The sequence below is a fragment of the Misgurnus anguillicaudatus genome, chromosome 9 (assembly GCF_027580225.2).
Source record: "Misgurnus anguillicaudatus chromosome 9, ASM2758022v2, whole genome shotgun sequence".
Lineage (NCBI taxonomy): Eukaryota > Metazoa > Chordata > Actinopteri > Cypriniformes > Cobitidae > Misgurnus > Misgurnus anguillicaudatus.
Window position 1 is genome coordinate 11,713,648 of NC_073345.2, and position 15,182 is coordinate 11,728,829.

Below are 15,182 nucleotides of genomic sequence, written 5' to 3' on the forward strand. Positions count from 1 at the left end.
ATCTTTTAATATAGACAGGTAGAAGAAACACAAATATACCCGTTGACCCTTCCGCCTTTAATTAAGCCCAAAGCCTAAAATTATTGATGGAAGGTACCACTGGGATTTAAACCTAGAATCTTTTCTCCACAAGGCAGGTGCTATGGCCATGGGCACCCTTGAGCCTAATGCCAGGCACAAGCCATAGTGCCCTAACAAGGATTGCTTAAGGAATTAAGTCCTATCAGTGAAGGCTTATGAGTGTCCATGAATTGGATTGGTCTGTTAGCAAGACTATCAGAATGTTATGAGAGCTGTCATAAGAACCTTGAATTATCAGGGGCGTTGCATTTTATCCGACAATGGCTGCACTTAGCTGGCCACAGACTAAAGGCACCGCTGGGATTCGAACCCAGGACCTCCTGTTTACGAGACAGGCGCTTTAACCAACTAAGCCACGGCGCCTACCCAAGCCTACGTCTTGTGGGAGGGTGAGTCACAGTGTGAAGAGATACAACAATCTGACAAAGTAAACGACCGAGTGGGGCTAGAGGCCACGACCACTGACTGAAGGCACCACTGGGATTTGAACCCAGGATCTCCTGTTTACAAGACAGGCGCTTTGACCAGCTAAGCCATGGCGCCCTCACAGGACAAGCTGACGGAGTCAAGTCCTATCAATGAAGGCTTTAGGCTAAAGCGTGTCAAAGAACTGGAATGGTCCATTTGCAAGTTTTCTAGAAAGTTTTGCCCATCGTCTAGGTCTTTTCCCTGAAAAGAGACAGCTGTCGCAACAACCACGAATTATCGGGACGTAGCACATCTCGGCTGAGACAGAGCCACAGAATTAGACCACAGCTGGCCACAAGCTAAAGGCACCGCTGGGATTCGAACCCAGGATCTCCTGTTTACTAGACAGGCACTTTAACCAACTAAGCCACGGCGCCACCCTCCTGCGGTGGCTTGCGGAACGGACAGTCAAAGTATGAGCAGATACAACAATGTGAGAAGGAAACCGTGGAGAAGAGCCATCAGAGCTAAAAGTCAACGACTCTGGTGGGACTCGAACCCACAACCTTTGAATCGCTTCGTTTCATAATCTAGAAGTCCAATGCGCTATCCATTGCGCCACAGAGCCAATAGCACAGCCCCTTGATGTTTTGCACACAATCCTGGAGGAAGACAGATTTCAAGTATTATTATTAGCTTTTGTATATTGAAGCCCAAGAGTTACAATTACTATTTGTACCTCCTGCTCTTTACATATGACAGTGAGCACAATTGTCAAATGGGAGGCAGTTCTGGGATCCGAAGTCAGGATCTCCAGATTAAGGGACAGGCGCTTTGACCAGCTAATGCTGTGCAACCGAACGTCACAAGTCTTTGGATCTTTTGAAAACGCAAACAAGTCTTTCATGTTCTCTACTACAGGACCTCCTGCCTTTTATGTAGACCAGAGAGAACAGCCGCTGAAATGATGGAATCGTGGGATTTGAACAATCTGTTTACAAGACATGATCATTGAACAGCTATGCCAGGGCATCCTAAAATTGCATGGCATTATTTGAATAAAGCCAAGTACCAGAAAGTTGGATTTCCCTGTAGACCTCCTTCTATTAATGTATATCGGATAGCACAGCCGTTGAAAGAAAGGCATGGCATGGATTTGAACAGTCTGTTGACAAGACAGGCTCTTTGACCAGTTCTTACTGGGCACCCTAACGTCACATGGCTTCAGGTCTATTCAAAACGGCCACATGTCAGTCATATTTTCTCCCGGAACCTTCTGCCTTCCATGTAAACCGGAGAGCGGAGCCGCAGAAAAGAAGGAATCTCTGGGTATCGAACAATTTGTTGACAAGACATGGACATTTACACCTACGCCAAGGCATCCTAAAATTTGCGAAACTATCTTTTAATATAGACAGGTAGAAGAAACACAAATATACCCGTTGACCTTTCCGCCTTTAATTAAGCCCAAAGCCTACAATTATTGATGGAAAGTACCACTGGGATTTGAACCCAGAATCTTTTCTCCACAAGGCAGGTGCTATGGCCATGGGCACCCTTGATCCTAAAGCCAGGCACAAGCCATAGTTCCCTAACAGGGATTGCTTAAGGAATTAAGTCCTATCAGTGAAGGCTTATGAGTGTCCATGAATTGGATTGGTCTGTTAGCAAGACTATCAGAATGTTATGAGAGCTGTCATAAGAACCTTGAATTATCAGGGGCGTTGCATTTCATCCGACAAAGGCAGCACTTAGCTGGCCACAGACTAAAGGCGCCGCTGGGATTCGAACCCAGGACCTCCTGTTTACGAGACAGGCGCTTTAACCAACTAAGCCACGGCGCCTACCCACACCTACGTCTTGTGGGAGGGTGAGTCACAGTGTGAAGAGATACAACAATCTGACAAAGTAAACGACCGAGTGGGGCTAGAGGCCACGACCACTGACTGAAGGCACCACTGGGATTTGAACCCAGGATCTCCTGTTTACAAGACAGGCGCTTTGACCAGCTAAGCCATGGCGCCCTCACAGGACAAGCTGACGGAGTCAAGTCCTATCAATGAAGGCTTTAGGCTAAAGCGTGTCAAAGAACTGGAATGGTCCATTTGCAAGTTTTCTAGAAAGTTTTGCCCATCGTCTAGGTCTTTTCCCTGAAAAGAGACAGCTGTCGCAACAACCACGAATTATCGGGACGTAGCACATCTCGGCTGAGACAGAGCCACAGAATTAGACCACAGCTGGCCACAAGCTAAAGGCACCGCTGGGATTCGAACCCAGGATCTCCTGTTTACTAGACAGGCACTTTAACCAACTAAGCCACGGCGCCACCCTCCTGCGGTGGCTTGCGGAACGGACAGTCAAAGTATGAGCAGATACAACAATGTGAGAAGGAAACCGTGGAGAAGAGCCATCAGAGCTAAAAGTCAACGACTCTGGTGGGACTCGAACCCACAACCTTTGAATCGCTTCGTTTCATAATCTAGAAGTCCAATGCGCTATCCATTGCGCCACAGAGCCAATAGCACAGCCCCTTGATGTTTTGCACACAATCCTGGAGGAAGACAGATTTCAAGTATTATTATTAGCTTTTGTATATTGAAGCCCAAGAGTTACAATTACTATTTGTACCTCCTGCTCTTTACATATGACAGTGAGCACAATTGTCAAATGGGAGGCAGTTCTGGGATCCGAAGTCAGGATCTCCAGATTAAGGGACAGGCGCTTTGACCAGCTAATGCTGTGCAACCGAACGTCACAAGTCTTTGGATCTTTTGAAAACGCAAACAAGTCTTTCATGTTCTCTACTACAGGACCTCCTGCCTTTTATGTAGACCAGAGAGAACAGCCGCTGAAATGATGGAATCGTGGGATTTGAACAATCTGTTTACAAGACATGATCATTGAACAGCTATGCCAGGGCATCCTAAAATTGCATGGCATTATTTGAATAAAGCCAAGTACCAGAAAGTTGGATTTCCCTGTAGACCTCCTTCTATTAATGTAGATCGGAGAGCACAGCCGTTGAAAGAAAGGCATGGCATGGATTTGAACAGTCTGTTGACAAGACAGGCTCTTTGACCAGTTCTTACTGGGCACCCTAACGTCACATGGCTTCAGGTCTATTCAAAACGGCCACATGTCAGTCATATTTTCTCCCGGAACCTTCTGCCTTCCATGTAAACCGGAGAGCGGAGCCGCAGAAAAGAAGGAATCTCTGGGTATCGAACAATTTGTTGACAAGACATGGACATTTACACCTACGCCAAGGCATCCTAAAATTTGCGAAACTATCTTTTAATATAGACAGGTAGAAGAAACACAAATATACCCGTTGACCCTTCCGCCTTTAATTAAGCCCAAAGCCTAAAATTATTGATGGAAGGTACCACTGGGATTTAAACCTAGAATCTTTTCTCCACAAGGCAGGTGCTATGGCCATGGGCACCCTTGAGCCTAATGCCAGGCACAAGCCATAGTGCCCTAACAAGGATTGCTTAAGGAATTAAGTCCTATCAGTGAAGGCTTATGAGTGTCCATGAATTGGATTGGTCTGTTAGCAAGACTATCAGAATGTTATGAGAGCTGTCATAAGAACCTTGAATTATCAGGGGCGTTGCATTTTATCCGACAAAGGCTGCACTTAGCTGGCCACAGACTAAAGGCACCGCTGGGATTCGAACCCAGGACCTCCTGTTTACGAGACAGGCGCTTTAACCAACTAAGCCACGGCGCCTACCCAAGCCTACGTCTTGTGGGAGGGTGAGTCACAGTGTGAAGAGATACAACAATCTGACAAAGTAAACGACCGAGTGGGGCTAGAGGCCACGACCACTGACTGAAGGCATCACTGGGATTTGAACCCAGGATCTCCTGTTTACAAGACAGGCGCTTTGACCAGCTAAGCCATGGCGCCCTCACAGGACAAGCTGACGGAGTCAAGTCCTATCAATGAAGGCTTTAGGCTAAAGCGTGTCAAAGAACTGGAATGGTCCATTTGCAAGTTTTCTAGAAAGTTTTGCCCATCGTCTAGGTCTTTTCCCTGAAAAGAGACAGCTGTCGCAACAACCACGAATTATCGGGACGTAGCACATCTCGGCTGAGACAGAGCCACAGAATTAGACCACAGCTGGCCACAAGCTAAAGGCACCGCTGGGATTCGAACCCAGGATCTCCTGTTTACTAGACAGGCACTTTAACCAACTAAGCCACGGCGCCACCCTCCTGCGGTGGCTTGCGGAACGGACAGTCAAAGTATGAGCAGATACAACAATGTGAGAAGGAAACCGTGGAGAAGAGCCATCAGAGCTAAAAGTCAACGACTCTGGTGGGACTCGAACCCACAACCTTTGAATCGCTTCGTTTCATAATCTAGAAGTCCAATGCGCTATCCATTGCGCCACAGAGCCAATAGCACAGCCCCTTGATGTTTTGCACACAATCCTGGAGGAAGACAGATTTCAAGTATTATTATTAGCTTTTGTATATTGAAGCCCAAGAGTTACAATTACTATTTGTACCTCCTGCTCTTTACATATGACAGTGAGCACAATTGTCAAATGGGAGGCAGTTCTGGGATCCGAAGTCAGGATCTCCAGATTAAGGGACAGGCGCTTTGACCAGCTAATGCTGTGCAACCGAACGTCACAAGTCTTTGGATCTTTTGAAAACGCAAACAAGTCTTTCATGTTCTCTACTACAGGACCTCCTGCCTTTTATGTAGACCAGAGAGAACAGCCGCTGAAATGATGGAATCGTGGGATTTGAACAATCTGTTTACAAGACATGATCATTGAACAGCTATGCCAGGGCATCCTAAAATTGCATGGCATTATTTGAATAAAGCCAAGTACCAGAAAGTTGGATTTCCCTGTAGACCTCCTTCTATTAATGTAGATCGGAGAGCACAGCCGTTGAAAGAAAGGCATGGCATGGATTTGAACAGTCTGTTGACAAGACAGGCTCTTTGACCAGTTCTTACTGGGCACCCTAACGTCACATGGCTTCAGGTCTATTCAAAACGGCCACATGTCAGTCATATTTTCTCCCGGAACCTTCTGCCTTCCATGTAAACCGGAGAGCGGAGCCGCAGAAAAGAAGGAATCTCTGGGTATCGAACAATTTGTTGACAAGACATGGACATTTACACCTACGCCAAGGCATCCTAAAATTTGCGAAACTATCTTTTAATATAGACAGGTAGAAGAAACACAAATATACCCGTTGACCCTTCCGCCTTTAATTAAGCCCAAAGCCTAAAATTATTGATGGAAGGTACCACTGGGATTTAAACCTAGAATCTTTTCTCCACAAGGCAGGTGCTATGGCCATGGGCACCCTTGAGCCTAATGCCAGGCACAAGCCATAGTGCCCTAACAAGGATTGCTTAAGGAATTAAGTCCTATCAGTGAAGGCTTATGAGTGTCCATGAATTGGATTGGTCTGTTAGCAAGACTATCAGAATGTTATGAGAGCTGTCATAAGAACCTTGAATTATCAGGGGCGTTGCATTTTATCCGACAAAGGCTGCACTTAGCTGGCCACAGACTAAAGGCACCGCTGGGATTCGAACCCAGGACCTCCTGTTTACGAGACAGGCGCTTTAACCAACTAAGCCACGGCGCCTACCCAAGCCTACGTCTTGTGGGAGGGTGAGTCACAGTGTGAAGAGATACAACAATCTGACAAAGTAAACGACCGAGTGGGGCTAGAGGCCACGACCACTGACTGAAGGCACCACTGGGATTTGAACCCAGGATCTCCTGTTTACAAGACAGGCGCTTTGACCAGCTAAGCCATGGCGCCCTCACAGGACAAGCTGACGGAGTCAAGTCCTATCAATGAAGGCTTTAGGCTAAAGCGTGTCAAAGAACTGGAATGGTCCATTTGCAAGTTTTCTAGAAAGTTTTGCCCATCGTCTAGGTCTTTTCCCTGAAAAGAGACAGCTGTCGCAACAACCACGAATTATCGGGACGTAGCACATCTCGGCTGAGACAGAGCCACAGAATTAGACCACAGCTGGCCACAAGCTAAAGGCACCGCTGGGATTCGAACCCAGGATCTCCTGTTTACTAGACAGGCACTTTAACCAACTAAGCCACGGCGCCACCCTCCTGCGGTGGCTTGCGGAACGGACAGTCAAAGTATGAGCAGATACAACAATGTGAGAAGGAAACCGTGGAGAAGAGCCATCAGAGCTAAAAGTCAACGACTCTGGTGGGACTCGAACCCACAACCTTTGAATCGCTTCGTTTCATAATCTAGAAGTCCAATGCGCTATCCATTGCGCCACAGAGCCAATAGCACAGCCCCTTGATGTTTTGCACACAATCCTGGAGGAAGACAGATTTCAAGTATTATTATTAGCTTTTGTATATTGAAGCCCAAGAGTTACAATTACTATTTGTACCTCCTGCTCTTTACATATGACAGTGAGCACAATTGTCAAATGGGAGGCAGTTCTGGGATCCGAAGTCAGGATCTCCAGATTAAGGGACAGGCGCTTTGACCAGCTAATGCTGTGCAACCGAACGTCACAAGTCTTTGGATCTTTTGAAAACGCAAACAAGTCTTTCATGTTCTCTACTACAGGACCTCCTGCCTTTTATGTAGACCAGAGAGAACAGCCGCTGAAATGATGGAATCGTGGGATTTGAACAATCTGTTTACAAGACATGATCATTGAACAGCTATGCCAGGGCATCCTAAAATTGCATGGCATTATTTGAATAAAGCCAAGTACCAGAAAGTTGGATTTCCCTGTAGACCTCCTTCTATTAATGTAGATCGGAGAGCACAGCCGTTGAAAGAAAGGCATGGCATGGATTTGAACAGTCTGTTGACAAGACAGGCTCTTTGACCAGTTCTTACTGGGCACCCTAACGTCACATGGCTTCAGGTCTATTCAAAACGGCCACATGTCAGTCATATTTTCTCCTGGAACCTTCTGCCTTCCATGTAAACCGGAGAGCGGAGCCGCAGAAAAGAAGGAATCTCTGGGTATCGAACAATTTGTTGACAAGACATGGACATTTACACCTACGCCAAGGCATCCTAAAATTTGCGAAACTATCTTTTAATATAGACAGGTAGAAGAAACACAAATATACCCGTTGACCCTTCCGCCTTTAATTAAGCCCAAAGCCTAAAATTATTGATGGAAGGTACCACTGGGATTTAAACCTAGAATCTTTTCTCCACAAGGCAGGTGCTATGGCCATGGGCACCCTTGAGCCTAATGCCAGGCACAAGCCATAGTGCCCTAACAAGGATTGCTTAAGGAATTAAGTCCTATCAGTGAAGGCTTATGAGTGTCCATGAATTGGATTGGTCTGTTAGCAAGACTATCAGAATGTTATGAGAGCTGTCATAAGAACCTTGAATTATCAGGGGCGTTGCATTTTATCCGACAAAGGCTGCACTTAGCTGGCCACAGACTAAAGGCACCGCTGGGATTCGAACCCAGGACCTCCTGTTTACGAGACAGGCGCTTTAACCAACTAAGCCACGGCGCCTACCCAAGCCTACGTCTTGTGGGAGGGTGAGTCACAGTGTGAAGAGATACAACAATCTGACAAAGTAAACGACCGAGTGGGGCTAGAGACCACGACCACTGACTGAAGGCACCACTGGGATTTGAACCCAGGATCTCCTGTTTACAAGACAGGCGCTTTGACCAGCTAAGCCATGGCGCCCTCACAGGACAAGCTGACGGAGTCAAGTCCTATCAATGAAGGCTTTAGGCTAAAGCGTGTCAAAGAACTGGAATGGTCCATTTGCAAGTTTTCTAGAAAGTTTTGCCCATCGTCTAGGTCTTTTCCCTGAAAAGAGACAGCTGTCGCAACAACCACGAATTATCGGGACGTAGCACATCTCGGCTGAGACAGAGCCACAGAATTAGACCACAGCTGGCCACAAGCTAAAGGCACCGCTGGGATTCGAACCCAGGATCTCCTGTTTACTAGACAGGCACTTTAACCAACTAAGCCACGGCGCCACCCTCCTGCGGTGGCTTGCGGAACGGACAGTCAAAGTATGAGCAGATACAACAATGTGAGAAGGAAACCGTGGAGAAGAGCCATCAGAGCTAAAAGTCAACGACTCTGGTGGGACTCGAACCCACAACCTTTGAATCGCTTCGTTTCATAATCTAGAAGTCCAATGCGCTATCCATTGCGCCACAGAGCCAATAGCACAGCCCCTTGATGTTTTGCACACAATCCTGGAGGAAGACAGATTTCAAGTATTATTATTAGCTTTTGTATATTGAAGCCCAAGAGTTACAATTACTATTTGTACCTCCTGCTCTTTACATATGACAGTGAGCACAATTGTCAAATGGGAGGCAGTTCTGGGATCCGAAGTCAGGATCTCCAGATTAAGGGACAGGCGCTTTGACCAGCTAATGCTGTGCAACCGAACGTCACAAGTCTTTGGATCTTTTGAAAACGCAAACAAGTCTTTCATGTTCTCTACTACAGGACCTCCTGCCTTTTATGTAGACCAGAGAGAACAGCCGCTGAAATGATGGAATCGTGGGATTTGAACAATCTGTTTACAAGACATGATCATTGAACAGCTATGCCAGGGCATCCTAAAATTGCATGGCATTATTTGAATAAAGCCAAGTACCAGAAAGTTGGATTTCCCTGTAGACCTCCTTCTATTAATGTAGATCGGAGAGCACAGCCGTTGAAAGAAAGGCATGGCATGGATTTGAACAGTCTGTTGACAAGACAGGCTCTTTGACCAGTTCTTACTGGGCACCCTAACGTCACATGGCTTCAGGTCTATTCAAAACGGCCACATGTCAGTCATATTTTCTCCTGGAACCTTCTGCCTTCCATGTAAACCGGAGAGCGGAGCCGCAGAAAAGAAGGAATCTCTGGGTATCGAACAATTTGTTGACAAGACATGGACATTTACACCTACGCCAAGGCATCCTAAAATTTGCGAAACTATCTTTTAATATAGACAGGTAGAAGAAACACAAATATACCCGTTGACCCTTCCGCCTTTAATTAAGCCCAAAGCCTAAAATTATTGATGGAAGGTACCACTGGGATTTAAACCTAGAATCTTTTCTCCACAAGGCAGGTGCTATGGCCATGGGCACCCTTGAGCCTAATGCCAGGCACAAGCCATAGTGCCCTAACAAGGATTGCTTAAGGAATTAAGTCCTATCAGTGAAGGCTTATGAGTGTCCATGAATTGGATTGGTCTGTTAGCAAGACTATCAGAATGTTATGAGAGCTGTCATAAGAACCTTGAATTATCAGGGGCGTTGCATTTTATCCGACAAAGGCTGCACTTAGCTGGCCACAGACTAAAGGCACCGCTGGGATTCGAACCCAGGACCTCCTGTTTACGAGACAGGCGCTTTAACCAACTAAGCCACGGCGCCTACCCAAGCCTACGTCTTGTGGGAGGGTGAGTCACAGTGTGAAGAGATACAACAATCTGACAAAGTAAACGACCGAGTGGGGCTAGAGACCACGACCACTGACTGAAGGCACCACTGGGATTTGAACCCAGGATCTCCTGTTTACAAGACAGGCGCTTTGACCAGCTAAGCCATGGCGCCCTCACAGGACAAGCTGACGGAGTCAAGTCCTATCAATGAAGGCTTTAGGCTAAAGCGTGTCAAAGAACTGGAATGGTCCATTTGCAAGTTTTCTAGAAAGTTTTGCCCATCGTCTAGGTCTTTTCCCTGAAAAGAGACAGCTGTCGCAACAACCACGAATTATCGGGACGTAGCACATCTCGGCTGAGACAGAGCCACAGAATTAGACCACAGCTGGCCACAAGCTAAAGGCACCGCTGGGATTCGAACCCAGGATCTCCTGTTTACTAGACAGGCACTTTAACCAACTAAGCCACGGCGCCACCCTCCTGCGGTGGCTTGCGGAACGGACAGTCAAAGTATGAGCAGATACAACAATGTGAGAAGGAAACCGTGGAGAAGAGCCATCAGAGCTAAAAGTCAACGACTCTGGTGGGACTCGAACCCACAACCTTTGAATCGCTTCGTTTCATAATCTAGAAGTCCAATGCGCTATCCATTGCGCCACAGAGCCAATAGCACAGCCCCTTGATGTTTTGCACACAATCCTGGAGGAAGACAGATTTCAAGTATTATTATTAGCTTTTGTATATTGAAGCCCAAGAGTTACAATTACTATTTGTACCTCCTGCTCTTTACATATGACAGTGAGCACAATTGTCAAATGGGAGGCAGTTCTGGGATCCGAAGTCAGGATCTCCAGATTAAGGGACAGGCGCTTTGACCAGCTAATGCTGTGCAACCGAACGTCACAAGTCTTTGGATCTTTTGAAAACGCAAACAAGTCTTTCATGTTCTCTACTACAGGACCTCCTGCCTTTTATGTAGACCAGAGAGAACAGCCGCTGAAATGATGGAATCGTGGGATTTGAACAATCTGTTTACAAGACATGATCATTGAACAGCTATGCCAGGGCATCCTAAAATTGCATGGCATTATTTGAATAAAGCCAAGTACCAGAAAGTTGGATTTCCCTGTAGACCTCCTTCTATTAATGTAGATCGGAGAGCACAGCCGTTGAAAGAAAGGCATGGCATGGATTTGAACAGTCTGTTGACAAGACAGGCTCTTTGACCAGTTCTTACTGGGCACCCTAACGTCACATGGCTTCAGGTCTATTCAAAACGGCCACATGTCAGTCATATTTTCTCCTGGAACCTTCTGCCTTCCATGTAAACCGGAGAGCGGAGCCGCAGAAAAGAAGGAATCTCTGGGTATCGAACAATTTGTTGACAAGACATGGACATTTACACCTACGCCAAGGCATCCTAAAATTTGCGAAACTATCTTTTAATATAGACAGGTAGAAGAAACACAAATATACCCGTTGACCCTTCCGCCTTTAATTAAGCCCAAAGCCTAAAATTATTGATGGAAGGTACCACTGGGATTTAAACCTAGAATCTTTTCTCCACAAGGCAGGTGCTATGGCCATGGGCACCCTTGAGCCTAATGCCAGGCACAAGCCATAGTGCCCTAACAAGGATTGCTTAAGGAATTAAGTCCTATCAGTGAAGGCTTATGAGTGTCCATGAATTGGATTGGTCTGTTAGCAAGACTATCAGAATGTTATGAGAGCTGTCATAAGAACCTTGAATTATCAGGGGCGTTGCATTTTATCCGACAAAGGCTGCACTTAGCTGGCCACAGACTAAAGGCACCGCTGGGATTCGAACCCAGGACCTCCTGTTTACGAGACAGGCGCTTTAACCAACTAAGCCACGGCGCCTACCCAAGCCTACGTCTTGTGGGAGGGTGAGTCACAGTGTGAAGAGATACAACAATCTGACAAAGTAAACGACCGAGTGGGGCTAGAGACCACGACCACTGACTGAAGGCACCACTGGGATTTGAACCCAGGATCTCCTGTTTACAAGACAGGCGCTTTGACCAGCTAAGCCATGGCGCCCTCACAGGACAAGCTGACGGAGTCAAGTCCTATCAATGAAGGCTTTAGGCTAAAGCGTGTCAAAGAACTGGAATGGTCCATTTGCAAGTTTTCTAGAAAGTTTTGCCCATCGTCTAGGTCTTTTCCCTGAAAAGAGACAGCTGTCGCAACAACCACGAATTATCGGGACGTAGCACATCTCGGCTGAGACAGAGCCACAGAATTAGACCACAGCTGGCCACAAGCTAAAGGCACCGCTGGGATTCGAACCCAGGATCTCCTGTTTACTAGACAGGCACTTTAACCAACTAAGCCACGGCGCCACCCTCCTGCGGTGGCTTGCGGAACGGACAGTCAAAGTATGAGCAGATACAACAATGTGAGAAGGAAACCGTGGAGAAGAGCCATCAGAGCTAAAAGTCAACGACTCTGGTGGGACTCGAACCCACAACCTTTGAATCGCTTCGTTTCATAATCTAGAAGTCCAATGCGCTATCCATTGCGCCACAGAGCCAATAGCACAGCCCCTTGATGTTTTGCACACAATCCTGGAGGAAGACAGATTTCAAGTATTATTATTAGCTTTTGTATATTGAAGCCCAAGAGTTACAATTACTATTTGTACCTCCTGCTCTTTACATATGACAGTGAGCACAATTGTCAAATGGGAGGCAGTTCTGGGATCCGAAGTCAGGATCTCCAGATTAAGGGACAGGCGCTTTGACCAGCTAATGCTGTGCAACCGAACGTCACAAGTCTTTGGATCTTTTGAAAACGCAAACAAGTCTTTCATGTTCTCTACTACAGGACCTCCTGCCTTTTATGTAGACCAGAGAGAACAGCCGCTGAAATGATGGAATCGTGGGATTTGAACAATCTGTTTACAAGACATGATCATTGAACAGCTATGCCAGGGCATCCTAAAATTGCATGGCATTATTTGAATAAAGCCAAGTACCAGAAAGTTGGATTTCCCTGTAGACCTCCTTCTATTAATGTAGATCGGAGAGCACAGCCGTTGAAAGAAAGGCATGGCATGGATTTGAACAGTCTGTTGACAAGACAGGCTCTTTGACCAGTTCTTACTGGGCACCCTAACGTCACATGGCTTCAGGTCTATTCAAAACGGCCACATGTCAGTCATATTTTCTCCTGGAACCTTCTGCCTTCCATGTAAACCGGAGAGCGGAGCCGCAGAAAAGAAGGAATCTCTGGGTATCGAACAATTTGTTGACAAGACATGGACATTTACACCTACGCCAAGGCATCCTAAAATTTGCGAAACTATCTTTTAATATAGACAGGTAGAAGAAACACAAATATACCCGTTGACCCTTCCGCCTTTAATTAAGCCCAAAGCCTAAAATTATTGATGGAAGGTACCACTGGGATTTAAACCTAGAATCTTTTCTCCACAAGGCAGGTGCTATGGCCATGGGCACCCTTGAGCCTAATGCCAGGCACAAGCCATAGTGCCCTAACAAGGATTGCTTAAGGAATTAAGTCCTATCAGTGAAGGCTTATGAGTGTCCATGAATTGGATTGGTCTGTTAGCAAGACTATCAGAATGTTATGAGAGCTGTCATAAGAACCTTGAATTATCAGGGGCGTTGCATTTTATCCGACAAAGGCTGCACTTAGCTGGCCACAGACTAAAGGCACCGCTGGGATTCGAACCCAGGACCTCCTGTTTACGAGACAGGCGCTTTAACCAACTAAGCCACGGCGCCTACCCAAGCCTACGTCTTGTGGGAGGGTGAGTCACAGTGTGAAGAGATACAACAATCTGACAAAGTAAACGACCGAGTGGGGCTAGAGACCACGACCACTGACTGAAGGCACCACTGGGATTTGAACCCAGGATCTCCTGTTTACAAGACAGGCGCTTTGACCAGCTAAGCCATGGCGCCCTCACAGGACAAGCTGACGGAGTCAAGTCCTATCAATGAAGGCTTTAGGCTAAAGCGTGTCAAAGAACTGGAATGGTCCATTTGCAAGTTTTCTAGAAAGTTTTGCCCATCGTCTAGGTCTTTTCCCTGAAAAGAGACAGCTGTCGCAACAACCACGAATTATCGGGACGTAGCACATCTCGGCTGAGACAGAGCCACAGAATTAGACCACAGCTGGCCACAAGCTAAAGGCACCGCTGGGATTCGAACCCAGGATCTCCTGTTTACTAGACAGGCACTTTAACCAACTAAGCCACGGCGCCACCCTCCTGCGGTGGCTTGCGGAACGGACAGTCAAAGTATGAGCAGATACAACAATGTGAGAAGGAAACCGTGGAGAAGAGCCATCAGAGCTAAAAGTCAACGACTCTGGTGGGACTCGAACCCACAACCTTTGAATCGCTTCGTTTCATAATCTAGAAGTCCAATGCGCTATCCATTGCGCCACAGAGCCAATAGCACAGCCCCTTGATGTTTTGCACACAATCCTGGAGGAAGACAGATTTCAAGTATTATTATTAGCTTTTGTATATTGAAGCCCAAGAGTTACAATTACTATTTGTACCTCCTGCTCTTTACATATGACAGTGAGCACAATTGTCAAATGGGAGGCAGTTCTGGGATCCGAAGTCAGGATCTCCAGATTAAGGGACAGGCGCTTTGACCAGCTAATGCTGTGCAACCGAACGTCACAAGTCTTTGGATCTTTTGAAAACGCAAACAAGTCTTTCATGTTCTCTACTACAGGACCTCCTGCCTTTTATGTAGACCAGAGAGAACAGCCGCTGAAATGATGGAATCGTGGGATTTGAACAATCTGTTTACAAGACATGATCATTGAACAGCTATGCCAGGGCATCCTAAAATTGCATGGCATTATTTGAATAAAGCCAAGTACCAGAAAGTTGGATTTCCCTGTAGACCTCCTTCTATTAATGTAGATCGGAGAGCACAGCCGTTGAAAGAAAGGCATGGCATGGATTTGAACAGTCTGTTGACAAGACAGGCTCTTTGACCAGTTCTTACTGGGCACCCTAACGTCACATGGCTTCAGGTCTATTCAAAACGGCCACATGTCAGTCATATTTTCTCCTGGAACCTTCTGCCTTCCATGTAAACCGGAGAGCGGAGCCGCAGAAAAGAAGGAATCTCTGGGTATCGAACAATTTGTTGACAAGACATGGACATTTACACCTACGCCAAGGCATCCTAAAATTTGCGAAACTATCTTTTAATATAGACAGGTAGAAGAAACACAAATATACCCGTTGACCCTTCCGCCTTTAATTAAGCCCA

The 15,182-nt window shown here is 46.4% G+C and overlaps 1 long non-coding RNA gene and 32 other non-coding genes across 33 annotated transcripts in view; all 33 read right to left on the minus strand.

Moving 5' to 3' along the window:
- The window catches only part of LOC141366079 (uncharacterized), a 411,784-nt gene that overhangs the window by 296,149 nt on the left and 100,453 nt on the right, over positions 1-15,182 (minus strand). The gene's annotated exons all lie outside the window — the stretch shown is intronic.
- Positions 371-444, minus strand: trnat-cgu (transfer RNA threonine (anticodon CGU)). Its single transcript has one exon. It is a non-coding gene; the product is annotated as a tRNA-Thr (tRNA).
- Positions 551-624, minus strand: trnat-ugu (transfer RNA threonine (anticodon UGU)). Its single transcript has one exon. It is a non-coding gene; the product is annotated as a tRNA-Thr (tRNA).
- Positions 853-926, minus strand: trnat-agu (transfer RNA threonine (anticodon AGU)). The gene has a single exon. It is a non-coding gene; the product is annotated as a tRNA-Thr (tRNA).
- On the minus strand, positions 1,028-1,117 carry trnar-ucu (transfer RNA arginine (anticodon UCU)). Its single transcript is given in 2 exon segments — positions 1,028-1,063; positions 1,081-1,117. It is a non-coding gene; the product is annotated as a tRNA-Arg (tRNA).
- trnat-cgu (transfer RNA threonine (anticodon CGU)) lies at positions 2,260-2,333 on the minus strand. Its single transcript has one exon. It is a non-coding gene; the product is annotated as a tRNA-Thr (tRNA).
- Positions 2,440-2,513, minus strand: trnat-ugu (transfer RNA threonine (anticodon UGU)). Its single transcript has one exon. It is a non-coding gene; the product is annotated as a tRNA-Thr (tRNA).
- Positions 2,742-2,815, minus strand: trnat-agu (transfer RNA threonine (anticodon AGU)). Its single transcript has one exon. It is a non-coding gene; the product is annotated as a tRNA-Thr (tRNA).
- trnar-ucu (transfer RNA arginine (anticodon UCU)) lies at positions 2,917-3,006 on the minus strand. The gene is given in 2 exon segments: positions 2,917-2,952; positions 2,970-3,006. It is a non-coding gene; the product is annotated as a tRNA-Arg (tRNA).
- Positions 4,149-4,222, minus strand: trnat-cgu (transfer RNA threonine (anticodon CGU)). The gene has a single exon. It is a non-coding gene; the product is annotated as a tRNA-Thr (tRNA).
- Positions 4,329-4,402, minus strand: trnat-ugu (transfer RNA threonine (anticodon UGU)). The gene has a single exon. It is a non-coding gene; the product is annotated as a tRNA-Thr (tRNA).
- Positions 4,631-4,704, minus strand: trnat-agu (transfer RNA threonine (anticodon AGU)). The gene has a single exon. It is a non-coding gene; the product is annotated as a tRNA-Thr (tRNA).
- Positions 4,806-4,895, minus strand: trnar-ucu (transfer RNA arginine (anticodon UCU)). Its single transcript is given in 2 exon segments — positions 4,806-4,841; positions 4,859-4,895. It is a non-coding gene; the product is annotated as a tRNA-Arg (tRNA).
- Positions 6,038-6,111, minus strand: trnat-cgu (transfer RNA threonine (anticodon CGU)). The gene has a single exon. It is a non-coding gene; the product is annotated as a tRNA-Thr (tRNA).
- trnat-ugu (transfer RNA threonine (anticodon UGU)) lies at positions 6,218-6,291 on the minus strand. Its single transcript has one exon. It is a non-coding gene; the product is annotated as a tRNA-Thr (tRNA).
- trnat-agu (transfer RNA threonine (anticodon AGU)) lies at positions 6,520-6,593 on the minus strand. Its single transcript has one exon. It is a non-coding gene; the product is annotated as a tRNA-Thr (tRNA).
- On the minus strand, positions 6,695-6,784 carry trnar-ucu (transfer RNA arginine (anticodon UCU)). The gene is given in 2 exon segments: positions 6,695-6,730; positions 6,748-6,784. It is a non-coding gene; the product is annotated as a tRNA-Arg (tRNA).
- On the minus strand, positions 7,927-8,000 carry trnat-cgu (transfer RNA threonine (anticodon CGU)). The gene has a single exon. It is a non-coding gene; the product is annotated as a tRNA-Thr (tRNA).
- On the minus strand, positions 8,107-8,180 carry trnat-ugu (transfer RNA threonine (anticodon UGU)). The gene has a single exon. It is a non-coding gene; the product is annotated as a tRNA-Thr (tRNA).
- On the minus strand, positions 8,409-8,482 carry trnat-agu (transfer RNA threonine (anticodon AGU)). The gene has a single exon. It is a non-coding gene; the product is annotated as a tRNA-Thr (tRNA).
- On the minus strand, positions 8,584-8,673 carry trnar-ucu (transfer RNA arginine (anticodon UCU)). Its single transcript is given in 2 exon segments — positions 8,584-8,619; positions 8,637-8,673. It is a non-coding gene; the product is annotated as a tRNA-Arg (tRNA).
- trnat-cgu (transfer RNA threonine (anticodon CGU)) lies at positions 9,816-9,889 on the minus strand. The gene has a single exon. It is a non-coding gene; the product is annotated as a tRNA-Thr (tRNA).
- On the minus strand, positions 9,996-10,069 carry trnat-ugu (transfer RNA threonine (anticodon UGU)). Its single transcript has one exon. It is a non-coding gene; the product is annotated as a tRNA-Thr (tRNA).
- Positions 10,298-10,371, minus strand: trnat-agu (transfer RNA threonine (anticodon AGU)). Its single transcript has one exon. It is a non-coding gene; the product is annotated as a tRNA-Thr (tRNA).
- Positions 10,473-10,562, minus strand: trnar-ucu (transfer RNA arginine (anticodon UCU)). The gene is given in 2 exon segments: positions 10,473-10,508; positions 10,526-10,562. It is a non-coding gene; the product is annotated as a tRNA-Arg (tRNA).
- Positions 11,705-11,778, minus strand: trnat-cgu (transfer RNA threonine (anticodon CGU)). The gene has a single exon. It is a non-coding gene; the product is annotated as a tRNA-Thr (tRNA).
- Positions 11,885-11,958, minus strand: trnat-ugu (transfer RNA threonine (anticodon UGU)). The gene has a single exon. It is a non-coding gene; the product is annotated as a tRNA-Thr (tRNA).
- trnat-agu (transfer RNA threonine (anticodon AGU)) lies at positions 12,187-12,260 on the minus strand. The gene has a single exon. It is a non-coding gene; the product is annotated as a tRNA-Thr (tRNA).
- trnar-ucu (transfer RNA arginine (anticodon UCU)) lies at positions 12,362-12,451 on the minus strand. The gene is given in 2 exon segments: positions 12,362-12,397; positions 12,415-12,451. It is a non-coding gene; the product is annotated as a tRNA-Arg (tRNA).
- On the minus strand, positions 13,594-13,667 carry trnat-cgu (transfer RNA threonine (anticodon CGU)). The gene has a single exon. It is a non-coding gene; the product is annotated as a tRNA-Thr (tRNA).
- Positions 13,774-13,847, minus strand: trnat-ugu (transfer RNA threonine (anticodon UGU)). The gene has a single exon. It is a non-coding gene; the product is annotated as a tRNA-Thr (tRNA).
- trnat-agu (transfer RNA threonine (anticodon AGU)) lies at positions 14,076-14,149 on the minus strand. The gene has a single exon. It is a non-coding gene; the product is annotated as a tRNA-Thr (tRNA).
- Positions 14,251-14,340, minus strand: trnar-ucu (transfer RNA arginine (anticodon UCU)). The gene is given in 2 exon segments: positions 14,251-14,286; positions 14,304-14,340. It is a non-coding gene; the product is annotated as a tRNA-Arg (tRNA).